The sequence below is a fragment of the Rhododendron vialii genome, chromosome 11a (assembly GCF_030253575.1).
Source record: "Rhododendron vialii isolate Sample 1 chromosome 11a, ASM3025357v1".
NCBI classification, from domain to species: domain Eukaryota; kingdom Viridiplantae; phylum Streptophyta; class Magnoliopsida; order Ericales; family Ericaceae; genus Rhododendron; species Rhododendron vialii.
In genome coordinates this window covers 11,145,001-11,162,500 of record NC_080567.1, presented here as the reverse complement: position 1 = coordinate 11,162,500, position 17,500 = coordinate 11,145,001, and the positions used below count along the sequence as shown (strand labels likewise).

The 17,500-nt window shown below is 40.2% G+C and overlaps 1 long non-coding RNA gene across 1 annotated transcript; it reads right to left on the bottom strand.

Moving 5' to 3' along the window:
- Positions 1–400: 400 nt before the first annotated feature.
- LOC131308508 (uncharacterized) lies at positions 401–1,361 on the bottom strand. Its single transcript, XR_009194453.1, has 2 exons — positions 965–1,361; positions 401–619 (listed from the first exon to the last, which is right to left on the bottom strand). It is a non-coding gene; the product is annotated as an uncharacterized LOC131308508 (long non-coding RNA).
- Between the last annotated feature and the right edge of the window lie 16,139 nt (positions 1,362–17,500).

Genomic DNA, 17,500 nt, shown 5'->3' with positions numbered 1-17,500 from the left:
TTTGGAATTGTCAAAACTCTTTTTTACAGTTTATGTTTACATTTCATATTCTGTAATTTTGTGATTCATATTCATGTTGTAATTTCCAGAAATAGTAAAATTGTTAATTGTTTTCCGCACTATTTTCTTACAGTTAATCCTGTTTTGTAGGAAAATCACTTAATAGTAAGGTGTTAAGGCTTAAAGCGTATCCAAGACTTGTCAAGACCCGATGGCTCACAAACTGGCAAAGCAGAGCAAGAGACTAAGGGCTGGGCTTAAACCAATCGGTATCGGTACCGAGCAATAGTTCCTGTCACGCCCCGCCCCGCAAAACGACACCCATTGTGGGCCCGAGTCGGCGCGGCCACGTGGCATTCCCAAACGCCAACCAAACAATCACTTAACAACAGATATTAACTCAGAATAATCCAGCGGAAGACTTAACATTAATATTATTAAAAGAGTCGACGTTATACCCATAACTTTACATACTTGGTAAACTAAAGTGCAAAACATCCTTTACAAAACGAGTCAATTATATATACAAGACAACTCACTACCACCGACACAATCAACATCCTCAAAGCCAACCCCAAAACGCCGACCGGTAGTGGACCATCCTACAAACCCTTGCTATCTGGCAATCCAAAAGAAAACCAAGAGTGTGTAAGATATAGAATAAATCCAATAAAACTCAACATAAACAACTAACTGAACAACTACAATTTATGTTCACAACACATGCAGTGACACGTCTGCCACATCCCATGTACCCAAGGTATTGTGTCCCGCACACCAAGCTCCCATTCACCGTAAATAGAACGGCACGGCCCACGACAAGGTGTGACTCACTCCACAAACCTTATACGGGTACAATCAACATACACCAATCATGCATGCCAGTAACTAAACCAACCATAGCATGATGCACAACCAACATGTTAACATCTTATTGAAGATATAAGATATCAAACACACTCACCTGTGAGTCGACCGAAGTATGCCAACTTACGATTTTGGCACCTCCCGATTACTCAGCTCGTTACTTAACCACACGCTTAACCGTATTAGTAATAAGTTCAACGAACGATCAACACAAGAATAATAAGCTCATAAGGAACTAAACAATGGCCAAAGAATAACACACATGAAGTTCAAACACAACAACACTCCCAAAATAACAAGACATCCTACAACCAGCCTGTCTTTAAAAGACTGTAGCATTTTATAGGATCAAAGTTGAGTCATGAAACCACCACCATTAGAAAGTAGACTTTCAGTACACCAATATCGATATAGAGTTTGTCCTAAATAGATTTCGAATGACAAAGTTACGACTGTCAAAAGATGCACACTTAGAAACACAACTCTACAGTTTCTGCAGAACAGCCTGTGATCGAATGCTCATTAAAACATCACCAATTGATCAGTGTTTAAGACTCATAAGGACCCATAGCCAGTAAGTACATTTAACTATGACAACATTGATGAATAACATAATTCCAAAACCTGCCCAGATTTCCAGAGTTAACAAACCATTAACTTCAGAACCGAAACTGAGTTTTCCTAGAAGTAACTAAGGCACAAACCTTCCATGTTCAGAAAGGTATGTAAGTCTAGTTTCAGAATCAAGAAACGGTGTGTAAAACCGACACCCGAGCAAGAAGTTATGCCCATTTTTCCAACACGTGTCTGTGCTGCCTGCACAGACGCGAATCTGACAGCAGCTCGGTTCATGATTTTTATCTTTTTCCATACTACTCAGAAAATTCTGAAATTTTTACAGCACATGCTAGACACATAGAGACATCTCCAGTAAAATTACCAAAAAATAACATGGTCAGCGTGTTGATGATAAAAATAGGCAAACACAACCAATTCGCAAATCTGTCACAAAACAGATTCTCAGGATCAGACCAACATTCGAAAATTCACAGTAAATTGAGTTCTTAACCTTTTCAAGTGATTCCAAAGCCAAAAGAACAAGCATCAAATCTAGTTCAGATTTCATGAAGAAACCCAAGTAAATTTCGAAATAAAAGGGTGAGAAAATAGACAAACTCAGAGCTGTACGAATCTGTCCAGCAACAGATATCATAATGCAGAGCAGATTTCAAAATTTCATAGTAAGACGAGTTCTCAACGGTTTTCAACGATCCCAGCAGCTAAAGAATGAGATGAGAGTGTTCTTTAAATATCAAGAAGGAATCAAAAGCCAATTCACAATCTAAGAATGGAAAAATCAACCCATAACAGAACCCCATTAACCTGTCTCAAAATCTGCTGAGCATACACGAAATTAAGCAAAAGGGACTGAAAATTACCTACAGAATTGAGGTTTCAAACACTCTTCTTCCTCTTCTCTCTCTCTCTCTCTCTCTCTCTCTCTCTCTCTCTCTCTCTCCGTTGGAACAAAACCCACCCTGATGGGTTTCTTTCTTTTTTTTCTTTTTGTTTTATGACTCACACACACACACGGCACACATGCACAATACTTTAAAAAAATGCACTTTGCCCCTTTAAGTTACTAAAGTATAACTTTAAAACACCTCAAAGATAAAAGGATGTTACAGTTCCCATCGGTACCGAGCTCTTCAACTAGCCCCTAATTGGTTCGGTATCGGTACCGAGCAATAGTTCCCATCGGTACCGATTGGCTCAGTGGCGACTCCCTATTTGATTCGGTATTGATACCATTTATTCTATCCTATCGGTACCGAGTCCCTATCACAGCAACTTAAGGCCTTCGCGATCGATACTGAGGGCATACGAGGGTAATTTTGAAGCATCACCTGAAGAATATGTGAAGGAGCGTACTAAGAAAAAAGAGATAGATTTTTGCTTATGTCATGGTAGATCTAGATTTGTTTTTGTTTTTGAATGTTCTTCAATTTCTAGTTTGAATTTTTATTTTCTGTCTTCATTAATTAGTTTTGGTATTGTCTTCTTTATTAAAGTTGTAGTGAATCTTCCGATCTATCTTCTAATCCAATTTTCTTCTAGTGTTGTTAATTCAATTATGTTAAGTAGATTTTTGCTTGCTCCTATCTCAATAGATATGGGTGAGTAGTTTTTCAAGGTTAGGTCATGGGGTGATTAGCACCTCATGGCTCAAGTAGAATTGCGTTTTTCACCATAAAGCTTAAAACTTTGGTTTCGATCATTGATGTGGAGTTCGGATTTATTTGTCAAATCGCTAAGGTATTAATCTCCTTGATTATGTGTAGGTAGGAGCATCGCCTACCTACCACACATGATACTTGGAGCTTTGACGCACGAGGCATTTGCTAAATAAACTCTAGAGCCAACTTGGTGATCAAACCATTCTATTTTCCGATTCGGAAACCTTAATTGTGAATCTTGAATTGCGTATTTGGGTAAGAAATGCAATTTTAACTTGAGTCGTGAGTGTTAGTAATTCCTAGACCTAACCTGTCTTTTATCTTAGTTTATTAGCTTTTCAATTTAGCCCCTTTTAATTTCCACTACGCACATAAAACCAAGTTGGCTGTCTAAAAGCCGAAAGCCCTTACTTGCATCTACAAATCCAGCAAAGCCGTATTAATTATTCCCTTGGGTACGATCCCGGATTTCCGGATTATCATGCTTCAACTGACGTATTAGGCCCTACGCTTGGGGCGTTATCTCTTACATCGGAGCGAACGAAGCAATATCATGAAAACAAAGTGTGTAGTTTTCCATAAATTAACCCCTACAAATGACTAAAATTAATTTTCAAAAGTAGAAAATAAGCAAAAATGATAAAAATCTAATCTACTTTTTTAGAGAAACTGTAACGCCGCTAATTTTAGGAACATTAAATAAATATTTTCATTGAAAACTTAAATAGAGTTTGGCTCATTATTACATCATAACTCCCATGAGAGTACTTTTATTACACAAGGGAATGATAACTAAGGTTCCTAACTACTGCTCCGCCTACTCCTCCATTCTTGCTAGCTCTTCTACTCTGAAAGCCTCCAAGGTGTATAGCTCACCCTGATCATCTACAAAATCTGACACATTATACCAACGTCGCCCCCAGTATAATATGTCAGGGTCATCAAAGGTAACACCATGAGCTCCTGTAGCTCAATAGAATAATCCATACCAACTAACCTTTAACTTACAAAAAATCGATCATAAAATTAATGATTTCCACATAGTACATGCATATTTAACGAAACAGTTAATAATGACACATCCACATTCACTATTCAAACTAACGTTGGTGTCCATGATTTTCTAAGTTTCTCCTATACGACTTGTTGTAGACCGTGTCACCATTTTTCATATACCAAATCATCATTTCCAAAATCGTTTTTACACATCCAACCTCAGTTCCGCCGCTCCGGGTTCCTAAGTATCCTCACAATGGTTCCACCACTCCGGGTTCCCGAGTATCCTCACAGTGGTTCCGCCGCTCCGGGTTCCCATTAGCACACACACATACACATCACACAATGGGCTACCACGTCCAGCCACATTGTGGTTTTTAAACCATTTCTCTTTTTCAATCACGTCTTTTCATTAACCACACCCTAGATGTCATGTTTCTACTTTCCCGATTTCTGTGTCTCATTTTCATGCAAAAACTCCGCGGTAGGACCTTTGTACACTATAATATAAATCATATATTATAATCTTGAAACTAAACTAGCAAGATCATCCAACTCTATGTTACTTTATCATGCTCATGTTCACGGAATCACATTCAAACAATTACCACACACTTAAAGCATAGTGTCATATGGACGGACACCTTTGGAGTGGAAACCACTTATGCTTTATCACACATCAAAACAAGAAATCCTAGTAAACATGTATACATACTCATAACCATCCTAAGATAAAAATACGAATACTTTCGATCAAGTTTATATTTTGAAAATTCGTTCTTTCCTTCTTTTAGGGAAGTTCAAAACAACATATGTTATTCCAGAAAATAAAGTCGATATATTCAACATACTCCCCTTTCTTTTCAAAACTTTAATAAACACCTTTCAAGTTCTCATGCATTTCCACATGCAAACAATATGCATATTTCTATATTTAGAGATAGTAAGTACGGGAGAATCTACCTATACTTAGAGTTAGAGTGAAAGGATAATCTACATGATCATACAAATTTTCTATATTTAGGATTAATGAATAAGGGAAAATCTACCGTTCTTCTTGGCGGCAGGGCGGCTACGAAAAAGTAAGTCAACTATCGGACGGAGTGACTTCTTACAGTAAGCCTCCGGTAGTTTCGAAAGAGAAAGATTTCTCTTGAAACTAGTTCTTGGCTAAATTACTAAACTTTTTGGATCGAGGGGTGGTCGAGTGGTGGTTTAGTGGCGGTCTTAGATGAGTTACTTGAAGAAGTTCAAGAAGAAATTAAGAACAACGGAAGAACTTCAAGAACAAAGCAAGAGCACAAGAATTCTAGAGAGAGAAGTTGAAAGGTTAAAGGTGTGAGTTGAATGGCATGAGGGGGGGGGGGGGGGGGGGGGGGTGGGCTATTTATAGCAAAAATCTTCGCACTCTCTCTCCTTCATTGGCCGGCCCACTCTCTCTCTTTTTCTCTCATGGATTTGCTCCATTGTATTGTCATATCTCACCTTTTATCATGGCATAGCCTTGCCTCACTTGTCATTTCCATTTTAGGTCAAAATCTAGGTTATTATGAAGGGTTTTGGCCTTGTCTTGTCTAAGAGGGTTTGCTTGCAAGGAAGAACAAAATAAAAGGCTAGGATTATGTTTAAAGTAGCCTAGAAATGAGGTGTCAAGTAGTAATTAGGCTTAAGGGCTAAAAGGTAGCTTGCTTGAGTGACCAAACACATGCACACACCTCACTATCTCTCTCTCTCTTTCTCGGCATCTCTCTCCTCTCCCTCCCTCTCGGCCTCTCTCTCCTCTCTCTCTCTCTCTTGTATGATGTTTGTGTGTGTGTGTGTGTGTGTGTGTATATATATATATATATATATATATATATATATATACATAAGTATACTTAAGTACTAACTAGTCTAGCTTACTAAGTCTAGGGAAAAAAATAATGATTATGGTAAGAATTTCAAGTGCCATCTATCGACCAATGGGTAAGCTCTTTCCTAGAAAGTGTACCTATTTATCTATATATATATATATACATATATATATACATATACATATATATATATATACATATACATATATATATACATATACATATATATATATACATATACATAGCTAAGAATACTTAGGTACTAATTAGTCCTATTAGGCCTATGAGGAAAAGGTAATGATTATAGATGGCTTCCAATGATAAGAACATTGTCCATTGGGTAATATTTTCCTAGAAAGTGCATATATGTATATATAGACATATATAGGCATGCTTAAAATAGCCTATGAGGTATATATACCTATATATATATATGTATATATAAGTACTTAGATAATCTAGGAAAGTGACTTTGGAAGGTAATTAGGTTTAAGGCTATAAACCTTACGTTTGCGTGCATGGCATGCATAATGATTACTACTTTTAGAAGCAAAATGATGGCTTTCTTTGGTCCAATGGTTCTTAAATGTTAGGGAAAGGTAACTAAGTTGATTGGTAACTAGGTTTCTCTAACCAATTGGTTGGAAACAAATTCTACTTGCCAAGTAAGATTTCTAGCCAAAAAATATAATTTAAAGACTTTGTTTCTTTTACTAGGAAAATATACAAGTGCTTTTATATCATACTTGTCTTTTGGAAAAGGACTAGATTGTCCGATGCTAAGAGATTGATTTTAAAAGTCTCAAATCTAATTATGATAGATTATTAAAGCTAAAACGAAATTTATAACGTAAATTAGGAATTTTCAAATATTTAAACGAGATTTTTATTTACGAAAAATCAAAGTTGTTTCAACCTATCTCTGTGAAACAATTTTGTCCTCGAAATTAGGTGTACGCTCGGATTCGAATAGGTTGGGATAATTTGCTTTCATGGTTTCCTCTCTTTCCCACGTGGTCTCTCCAAATCCACGGTGCTTCCACAGAACTCGTATCAGTTTGATGGTCTTGTTTCAGATTATCTTCTCACTTCAGTCCTGAATCTCTATTGGGTCTTCTTCGTATGTCGCGTCTTCGTCAATGGTGATGTCTTCCCAGTTGAGGACATGTGCGGGCAATGCGAGATACTTGCGGAGCATTGAAATGTGGAACACGTTGTGTACTCTATCTAGCTGTGGTGGCAGTGCTAGACGATACGCAACCTTTTCGATTTTCTCCACGATGTCGAAAGGTCTGATGTAGCGTGGGGACAACTTTCCCTTTTTTCCAAATCTGATAACTTCTTTCTTTGGTCGGATCTTCAGGAATACATGATCTCCTACTCCAAAGGTTAATGGTCGACTCCTTTTATCCGTATAACTCTTCTGTCGGCTTTGAGCAGTTTGGATCCTTTGCTTGATGGTCTTGACCTTCTCTGTGGTATCCCGTACTATGTCAGGTCCAATCAATCCCGTTTCCCCAGCATCTGTCTAGCAAACTGGAGATTGACAGGGTCGACCGTATAGAGCTTCGTACGGTGCCATCTCGATACTTGCTTGGTAGCTATTATTGTAGCCGAACTCTACCAATGGTAAGTGTTGCTCCCAGTTTCCAGAAAAACTCAAGGCACAGGCTCTCAGCATGTCTTCCAGTGTCTGTATTGTCCTCTCTGTTTGTCCATCTGACTGTGGGTGGAAGGTCGTGCTAAGCTTTACGTCCGTTCCTGATGCCTTCTGTAATCCTCTCCAAAAGTGTGATACGAAATGTGGATCCTTGTCAGATACTATCGAGATAGGTACTCCATGTAGGCGTACAATCTCTCGAATATATTGCAGGTTCAAATGTTCTACGTTTTCTGTCATCTTAACAGGCAGAAAATGCGCAGATTTGGTGAGTCGATCCATAATCACCCATATAGCAGTGTTGGTCTTGGCGGATCTTGGTAGTCCAGTCATGAAATCCATCGATATATGTTCCCACTTCTAGGTCGGGATTGGTAAGGGTTGGAGATCTCCTCCAGGTTTCTGGTGTTCAGCCTTGACTTGCTGACATACTAGACAGGTAAACACAAATTGGGCTACGTTCTTCTTCATTCCTTCCCACCAGTACGTTCTTCGCAGATCATGATACATCTTTGTATCGCCAGGGTGGACTGCAAAGTTCGAATGGTGAGCTTCTCGGAGTACGACTTCTCGAAGGGTTCCAATGTTAGGTACGAACACTTTTCCCTTGAATCTCAAGCTGTTATCATTCTCGATTGCCCATCTAGGTTGTGTCTTTCCTTCTCGGATTCGAGATCGTATGAACTCACAATCTTGCTCAAAGGTTTGAGCTAGCAGGATTTCTCGGTGGAGCGCCAGTTTTGCAACGAGAGCATACAAACGTGCGTTCGCATTCTCTGATGATCGTCGCAGGTTGAACTCGTTGAGAGTGTCCACCATCTCCCACTCCTTAATGGCAGTTTTGACTTTCTGTGCCCCTTCCTTTTGGCTCAGAGCGTCAGCTACCACGTTGGCCTTGCCGGGGTGATACTGTAGCGTAAACTTGTAGTCCTCCAAGTATTCCATCCATCGACGCTGCCTCAGGTTTAACTCCTTCTGAGTGAAAAGGTACTTGAGGCTCTTGTGGTTGGTAAAAACTTTGAATTGTTCTCCCCACAGATAGTAACGCCAGGACTTGAGGGCGAATACTACTGTAGCCAATACCAAGTCGTGAGTGGGGTAATTCTTCTCGTGCGGTCGAAGTTGTAGAGATCCGTAAGCTACAACTTTTCCATTTTGCATTATAGCACGCATCCCAAGCCATCTCTTGACGCGTCGCAATAGACCATATAATCTACACCCCGCTCGGGAATGATGAGTATCGGTGCACTAGTTAGTCTCTTCTTCAATTCCCTAAAAGATTTCTCACAGGCTTCATGTAACGCCCCTGAATTTTGGTCAATAAAAATTTCATTAAGTATTTGAATTTTATTTAAATTACTTATTTTCTCTTGGGTGGCTATATGATTCTTGTTATTTTCCGTCATAGTTAGATTTCGGTCGTTGGTTAAACTCTCGACTAGAAACCCTACGTGACCAATTTAGTTAAATTTCCAACCGACTAGTTGGAGGAACCGAGCGACCAACTCACCAAGTTACTAGTTGAACCTTTTTACCCTTTTGAACCTTTTGGACCTTTTGGACCTTTTGCCTTTACCCATTGGTCCATAGTTGCTAGGGTAATCTTTGTCCATTGGACAATAAGCCTCCTATTAAAATATTTTTGGTAAGTACAAGATATAATATTTTAATGGTTTATAAAAACATGTGCTAGTACTTATATGCATTGTTTATTGGGGATTCCCCCACCCCTACATTATCCATTGGTTAATAACCACAAGGGTAATTTTTGTCCATTGGATAATAAACTTTTTATTATAAAAGTACATGTAGTCTTTCAAAATCTTATTTTAAAATAAATGGTACTTGTACTCTTTTGTCCAATGGTTATTAACCGCAAGGGAAATTATTACCCATTGGGTAATAACCATTAGGGAAGTTAGTGACCCTTGGATAATAGAGTCTTTTGACCAAATAAAGTACCGATGTGACTAGAGAACCTTCCAATAAAGTTGATTTGACTAGTCAACCTTTTCAACCCTAGAAAATTACTTATTTATTTCTTTTTATTAATTTGGTTTTATTCTTTGTCCTTTGGACAATAAAAGTTAGGGGAACTATTATCCATTGGATAATAGAAACCCAATTCTTTATATTAAAAGAGTTTTGAGCAAAAGTACTTGAATAGACTTTTATAATTGCTTTAAAGTACTTTTTGATTATTTTATTATAAAAAGTTTCCTAGTTATTATTGTCCATTGGATAATAAAAGTTAGGGTATTTATTATCCATTGGGTAATAGTTTGGTCTTTCAACCAAGTACATGGGTTTATTAAATTAGTTTTTTTTCTTAAAACCCCATGTGATGAAGTACCCATATTTTATTATGTAGCCTTTAAAGCCTAAGATTTTCCTAAGTACTTTGTTATTATTTTATATTGGGGTTTTGTACCCAATTGGATTAATTTATTAGGGAGTTGATCTTCCTAGATTACAAAGTAGCCTAGTTTATTTATTAAATCAACATGTGCCTAATTGGATTTCTTTATTGGGTATTTGATTTTGTGAATCTTTGTACCTTGGTACTTTATTATTCTTTCTTACTTATGTGTGTGTGTGTGTGTGTGTGTATATATATATATATATATGTAGTGTACTAGGGAGAGAGAGAGAGAGAGAGGGAGAGAGAGAGAGATTGCCGAGAGAGAGAGAGGAGAGAGAGGCCAAGAGAGAGATAGGAGAGAGAGAGGGAGAGATTTGTTTGTACTTCCATGATCCTTCCTCATCCTTTCAAGTCCATGGGAGAATCTTTCCCCTAACCAAACTTAACTCCCCCATTGTACTTTTAGGATTGTTTAGTTCCCAAATCTTGTACCATTGTCCCCTTTCTTCCAACAAATCTCCCATAGATCAAATCCAAGGACTAAACCTAGCCTTGCAAGCTACCTTATTAGGCCTAAGTCTATTTTGCCTAATAACAACCTATGATGGACCTTTATGACACAATCCTAGCCTTTATTAGCCTTAGACCTTGACTACAAGCTAAACCTAGATTATAATTACCTAGATTCACCTAAAAAGCCTAAGATCTTAGTTGATTACATAGCCTTACTCTTAAGATTTGGATTGGACAAGGCATGGCTTGACATGTGAAGTGATTTGATGACTTAATGGAGCAAATCCATGGAGGATTTAGAGAGAGAGAGGGCCGGCCATAGAGAGAGGGGAAGAGCCAAGAATTTTGCCTATAAATAGCACCCAATGTTTGCCATTCAACTCACACCTTCACCTAGCAACTTCTCTCTCTAGAAAAAATTGTGTTCTTTCTTTGTTCTTTCTTTTGTTCTTTCTTTTGTTCTTCATGTTCTTGAGTAGTTCTTGAGTTCTTCAAGAAACTCAACCTAGGCCGCCACTAAACTGCCACCCGACCACCCTCTCGATCCAAAAGTAGTAGTAGTAATAGTCAAGTAGAAGTTTCGAGAGAAACCTTTCTCTTTCGAAGCTACCGGAGACCACCGTAGGAAGTTACTCCGCCCGACCACCGACGTACTTTCCGTAGCCGACTAACTTTCCGTAGCCGACTACCGCCAAGAAGTAAGGTAGAGTCCCTTGTCCACTAACTCAACGTATAAGTAAGGAAATCCTTACTTACTTCCTAATTACTTACTTACGTTGTCGTTTTGAATTACTAAGATAGAACTTATCGTTTGTTTGTAAGTATTTGTATTTTGATCTTTAAGATGATTAATGCATATATGAATTGCTTGTATTACTTGTGGTGTGATTAAGCATAAGTGATTTCACTCCAAAGACGTCCGTACATGTGGCGTTGTGCTTTGAATAAAGCATAAGTGATACACTCCAAGGGCGTCCGTACATGTGGCGTTATGCTATAAGTAGTAATTGAGTGTGATGAGTAATATAGAATTGGATGACCTTGTTAGGATGATTCTTGCTTACGTTTGTCCTACCGCGGAGTCTTTGTATGTAAACGAGACACGAGAACCGAGAAAGTAGAAACATGACACCTATGGTGTGGTTAATTAAAAGAAATGTTTTCCGAGGAAGGAAATATTTTTGAAACTACATAATGACCGGTTTTGGGTGGCATTATGTGAGTTGTGTGCGTGTGTAAAAGAAACATTTGAAAAGGTTTTTGAAATGTTTTGAAAACCGCAATGTGGCCGGACATGGTAGCCCATTGTGTGGTGTGTGTTGAAAAACCCAATGAGAACCCGGAGCGGCGGAATCATTGTGGGAATACTCGGGAACCCGGAGCAGCGGAACCGAGGGTTTTAAATTGTGTGCGTTCCCATGGGAATCCGGAGCGGCGGAACCAAGGTTGGGTGTGTAGCTTGGTTATCCGCCGTACGGAGCCAATGCAAATATTTTTGTGTGCCAATGGGAACCCGGAGCGGCGGAACCATTGTGAGGATACTTGGGAACCCGGCGCGGTGGAACCAAGGTTGGGTGTGTAGCTTGGTTATCCGCGGTACGGAGCCAATGCAAATATTTTTGTGTGCCAATGGGAACCCGGCGCGGCGGAACCATTGTGAGGATACTTGGGAACCCGGCGCGGCGGAACCAAGGTTGGGTGTGTAGCTTGGTTATCCACGGTACGGAGCCAATGCAAATATTTTTGCGTGCCAATGGGAACCCGGCGCGGCGGAACCATTGTGAGGATACTTGGGAACCCGGCGCGGCGGAACCAAGGTTGGGTGTGTAGCTTGGTTATCCGCGGTACGGAGCCAATGCAAATGATTTTAAAAGGTTGTGTAGCTTGGTTATCCGCGGTACGGAGCCAATGCAAATGATTTTTGAAAGGATGTTTTTTAAATGAAATTGTTGACACAGTCTACGATGAGTCGCGTAGGAGAAACCCGAAAATCTTGTACACCAACAATAGTTGATTAACGAATGTGGATGTGTCATTGATTAGCTGTGTATATACTTATCATGTGGAAATTGATGTTGTATTATAGCTTTGTTTATAAGTTATGGGTTAGCGGGTATGGGATTACTCTGCTGAGCTTTGTAGCTCACGGTGTTACCTTTTGGTGACTCTGACATATTATATGGGTGGCGACGCCGGTATAATGTGTCAGATTTTGTAGATGATCAGGGTAAGCAGTTCACTGTGGAGGCTTTTGGAGCTGAGGAGCTGGCAAGAATGGAGGAGCTGAGGAGCTGTAGTTAGGAACCGTAGAACCCCCTTCATTTTTGTAAATATTGAACTCTTGTAGGAGTATTTGTTGTAATAATAGCCAGACTCCATTTGATGTTATCAATAAAATGTCCTTTTAACGTACCCAAAATTCGGGGCGTTACACTTCATCCCAATCCAGCTTCACTCCTTTCTGAGTCAGTCTTGTCAAGGATTAAGAAGTCTTGTATGAACCTTTGGGAATACCCAACCAATCACAGAAAACTCCTGATTTCAAATACTGAGGTCGGCTGTTTCCAATTTAGCACTGCTTCAACCTTACTTTCATCCACCGTGATTCCGTCCTTGGATACTACATGCCCCAAGAATTTAACCAGTTCTAGCCAAAACTTGCATTTACTTGCTTTGGCATAGAGTTGGCTATCTTGGAGTACTTGTAGTATTATCTGAAGGTGTCCTTCATGCTCCTCTTTACTGGCGGAGCATACCAAGATGTCATCAATGAACACCACTACGAATTTGTCTAAGTAGGGTTGAAAGATCTTATTCATGAGACACATGAATACTACCGGAGCATTGGTCAGTCCGAATGGCATCACCACAAACTCGTAGTGCCCGTATCTGGTGCGAAAGACTATCTTAATGATATCTTCATCCCGGATCCTTAGCTGATGGTAGCCTGATCAGAGATCAATTTTAGAGAAGCAAGTTGCTCCTCTCAATTGATCAAATAGGTCATTGATCCTTGGCAACGGGTACCGGTTTTTTATCGTGACTTAATTTAGCTTCCTGTAGTCAATGCACAGTCGAAGTGTCCCTTCTTTCTTCTTTGCGAACAGTGCAGGCGCTCCCCATGGTGATGTGCTCGGCCTGATAAACCCTTTGTCCAATAGCTCTTGCAATTGGGTCTTGACCTCCTTTAGTTTAGTTGGGGCCATTCAATACGGCGCCATAGAGATTGGTGCCGTTCCTGGTTGAAGTTCTATAGAGAAGTCTATCTCTCTCTAGGGTGGTAAGCTAGGAAGTTCTTCAGGGAAAAAACATCGGCGTACTCGCAAACGATGTGTGGTAATCCCAATTCCATCCTGTCGGCTTTTTCCATTTGGAGACTAGCTAGCTATCCAAACAGTTGATTTTGCCACCTGGATCTTCTCGTTGTCGAATTCGCTGCCTGTCTATCCCCCTTAAATCGAAAATGAGTCCCTTTGGGGGTATACGTTGTCACCATCTTTTGGTGGCAGTTTACGACCGCTTGATGTGCTGATAGCCAGTCCATCGCCATGTCGATCACTCTAAGATTGTAGTTTAGGCGCAGGTTGGCTACTTCTAGTTCGCACCTTCTACACACTAAACTAACAACTACGCTCCCTCCCAATGGTGATGTTACTTTCATACCTGTGCTTAGGGGTTCTGTTTTTAGTGCTAGAACAGTTACGCAGGCACTGGATATAAATGAATGCGATGCTCTAGAGTCAAACAAAACTTGTACGCATGTACTATATATCAATAGCGTACCTTGGATCACAGAGGGATCTTACTCTTGCTCTTCAGCTTGCAGCGCAAAGATACGCCCTTTAGTGCCTTGCTGTATTCCCATGGGCTACTTTCCTTTGTTTTGCCCATTCTGCTGCTGCGATGGGCCTCCGAGGTTTTGCTTCCCAAACTCGGCCTGTCCAAGTTGTTGAGCTTTCTGATTTCCAAAGCTCTCATCTCTCTCTTTTGAGGTTGGGGGCAATCCTTCTTATAGTGGCCCATAGCCTGATAGTTGTAACACTGAACCGTTGCTATGTTTCGGCCGCCCCTTTGTGGTTCTCCACGTCCTGGTGTAGCAGTCCTCCATGGTTGGTTGCTTTGAGATGGGTTAGAGGATTTGGCGGGGTAGGGTCCACGGTTGTTGCTGAGGGGTTGGGTTCGGATTGGTTCACCGGTGCTATTATTCACCTTTCTCCACCGGGTTTTGAAGTCAGTCTCCTCACTCTCTAGCCGGAGGGCACACTTCACCACTTCTGCATAGGTGGTAAAGGCTTGAGCCACCATAGCCCTTCGTGCAGTCGTTAGCCCCCATTCAAATCTCCTTGCCTTCTTGTCTTCGGTCGGTATGGAGTTTAGGGCATAACGGGACAGTTCCTCATATTTGGCTGCGTACTGGGTGATGGTCAACGTTCCTTGCTTCAGATTCAAGAACTCTTGTTCTTTGGCTAGGAGAAGAGGCGTGGGAAAGTAATTGTCGAGAAACAAAGTTTCGAACTTGTCAAAGGTCACGGTGGCTATGGTATGGGTTGCCTCCATCAGGTCCCACCAATATCGGGCCTCTCCCTTCAACTGGTAAGTGGCCAATGCCATTCGGTCTCCATCCAGGTTAATTCCTAAGGTTCCAAGAATCACCTTGATTTCCTTCAGCCATGTCTCGGCTACGATGGGGTTGGTATCTCCGTGAAAAATCGGGGGTCGGCATTTGCAGAATTCATTCATCGCTTAGGTTCGGGTCATTGGTCCATTGTTGCAGTTTTGGTTTTGGCGGTTGGCGTTCAAGGCAGTTATGAATGCTTGCATGATTTGGGTCAGCTTTGGGTTTGCGTTAGAGGATTCTCCGTTTTCGTATCCTAATCCGCGACGCAGGTTCACTATCTACGAGAAGAAGTTAAAAAGGGGGTTTTAGTCTAGTTAAAAATTTTCTTTTGCAAATGGTGTTCCCTTCTATAGTCGAAAGCAATATGTCAAGTAGTATGCAACAGTACTCTTTAAATAAGCAAACTTTTTTTTTTATAGATAAGCAGAAACATACAACATAAGCATAGAATTCTACTACAAAACAAGTAGGGTCATAAGATAAGATTTTCCCTAGTACAAACTGAAATGATCCTACATATTCCTACTACATAGTCCTTTATGCCTTAGCATACCACAAGGGCAATGACAGCTATCAAGATTTTATTTCAATACTATAACTCTACTGTCGGGGTGGAATGAGTCCGTAGAACTCTCTCAACTGTTCCATCCACTCATTCTCTCTTATTTCGAGCCAACGCTCTCTCCTCCAGTGGAATTACTCGACTAGATCCTCAAGTGGTAGGTCATGGGTCTTAATAACCATGTGTTGGTCTTCGTTGGGAAGGGGTGCCATTACGACTTACTCTTATAGTTGATGGCCAGTCTCGGGGTCGTAGATACCTAGGTGAGGTACAAGGGCAGGGCCCGTAGGTGCCATGAGGGCCTTGTAGTATAACATTTCTGCTACAGTGGTCTGGGCAGCAAAAGTACAGCTATCCATATCTACACTAAAGAAGATTATATATTTAGACTTATCGGTGTAGGGTGTAACTTGGGTACAAACAGTAAGCAGGCACAAGGATAAGTTTGCGTACACGAATAGGGATCAAGTATTAAAAGCAACATATAAGAATAAGTAGTAACTGAAATAAGCCTTTTTATTAACAAACATGGTACGAGTACAACCTAGGAAAAACAGACAACGGTGATCCTGATCTTCGACATCCTACATCCTAAAGGATTACAACGGTTACTAGATTTATTCTAGGTGCGCCTAAGTAGTATCTTTGGCTTTCACGGGTCTTTTGGAGCCTCGTCCTCTTCGAGGTTCCCTTCATCTATTAAGTTTTCTTCCTTAGTCATCTCATTGGTGTCCCCCTCATCACCAATTTCTTCCTCCTTATCACCAACCTCAAAGTTTTGCATTGAGGGTTGGGCACCGAAGAATCCATAAAAGGCATACAGGATTGGAAACATTTCAAGAAACCAGGGATCATTTTCAACGGGAATAGGGGTATTTTGCTGCACTCTATTGAAATCTCATATTTCTATGAGTACAGCAGCAATGTAGTTTGGATCCTCCACTAGTTGGGTTGTCAAAGTTTCTATGGCATTTTTGAGTTGGCGAGCTCCAGCTAATAGGTTGACTAAGTGGTTCATCTACAAGGAAAGAGTTTTAAACCTCAATTAGTAATGTTTTAAGACAAAGGTTTTAATAACTACTAGAGAAAACTTTCAAGTTTCTAAGTTCCACATTTGATCCTTGATTTAAGTCATCATCCAATTGTTCGGGAATCTCCAGCTTGGTGGTACTGCAAATTTTAACACCTTGCTTTAATTCGAAGATTGTTTTGTCAAAATTCCACCAAATTTGGGATGGTAAACTTAAACACAATTCACGTTTTGTGCAACGGTCAAACTATCATATGGTCTACCCATTATACCCATGGCCAAGGGTTTTGAACCTAGAGCTCTACTACCATGTTGTAATGCCCCTAATTTTGGGAACGTTAAATAAACATTTTCATTGAAAACTTAAATTGAGTCTGGCTCATTTTTACAGCATAACTCCCATGAGAGTACTTTTATTACACAAGGGAAGGATAACTAAGGTTCCTAACTACAGCTCCGCCTGCTCCTCCATTCTTGCCAGCTCTTCGGCTCTGAAAGCCTCCAAGGTGTATAGCTCACCCTGATCATCTACAAAGTCTGACACATTATACCAGCATCGCCCCCAGTATAATATGTCAGGGTCACCAAAGGTAACACCATGAGCTACAGGAGCTCAATAGAATAATCCATACCCACTAACCTTTAACTTACAAACAATAGATCATAAAATTATCAATTTCCACATAGTACATGCATATTTAACAAAATAGTTAACAATGACACATCCACATTCACTATCCAAACTAATGTTGGTGTCCATGATTTTCTGAGTTTTTCCTACACGACGTTGTTGTAGACCATG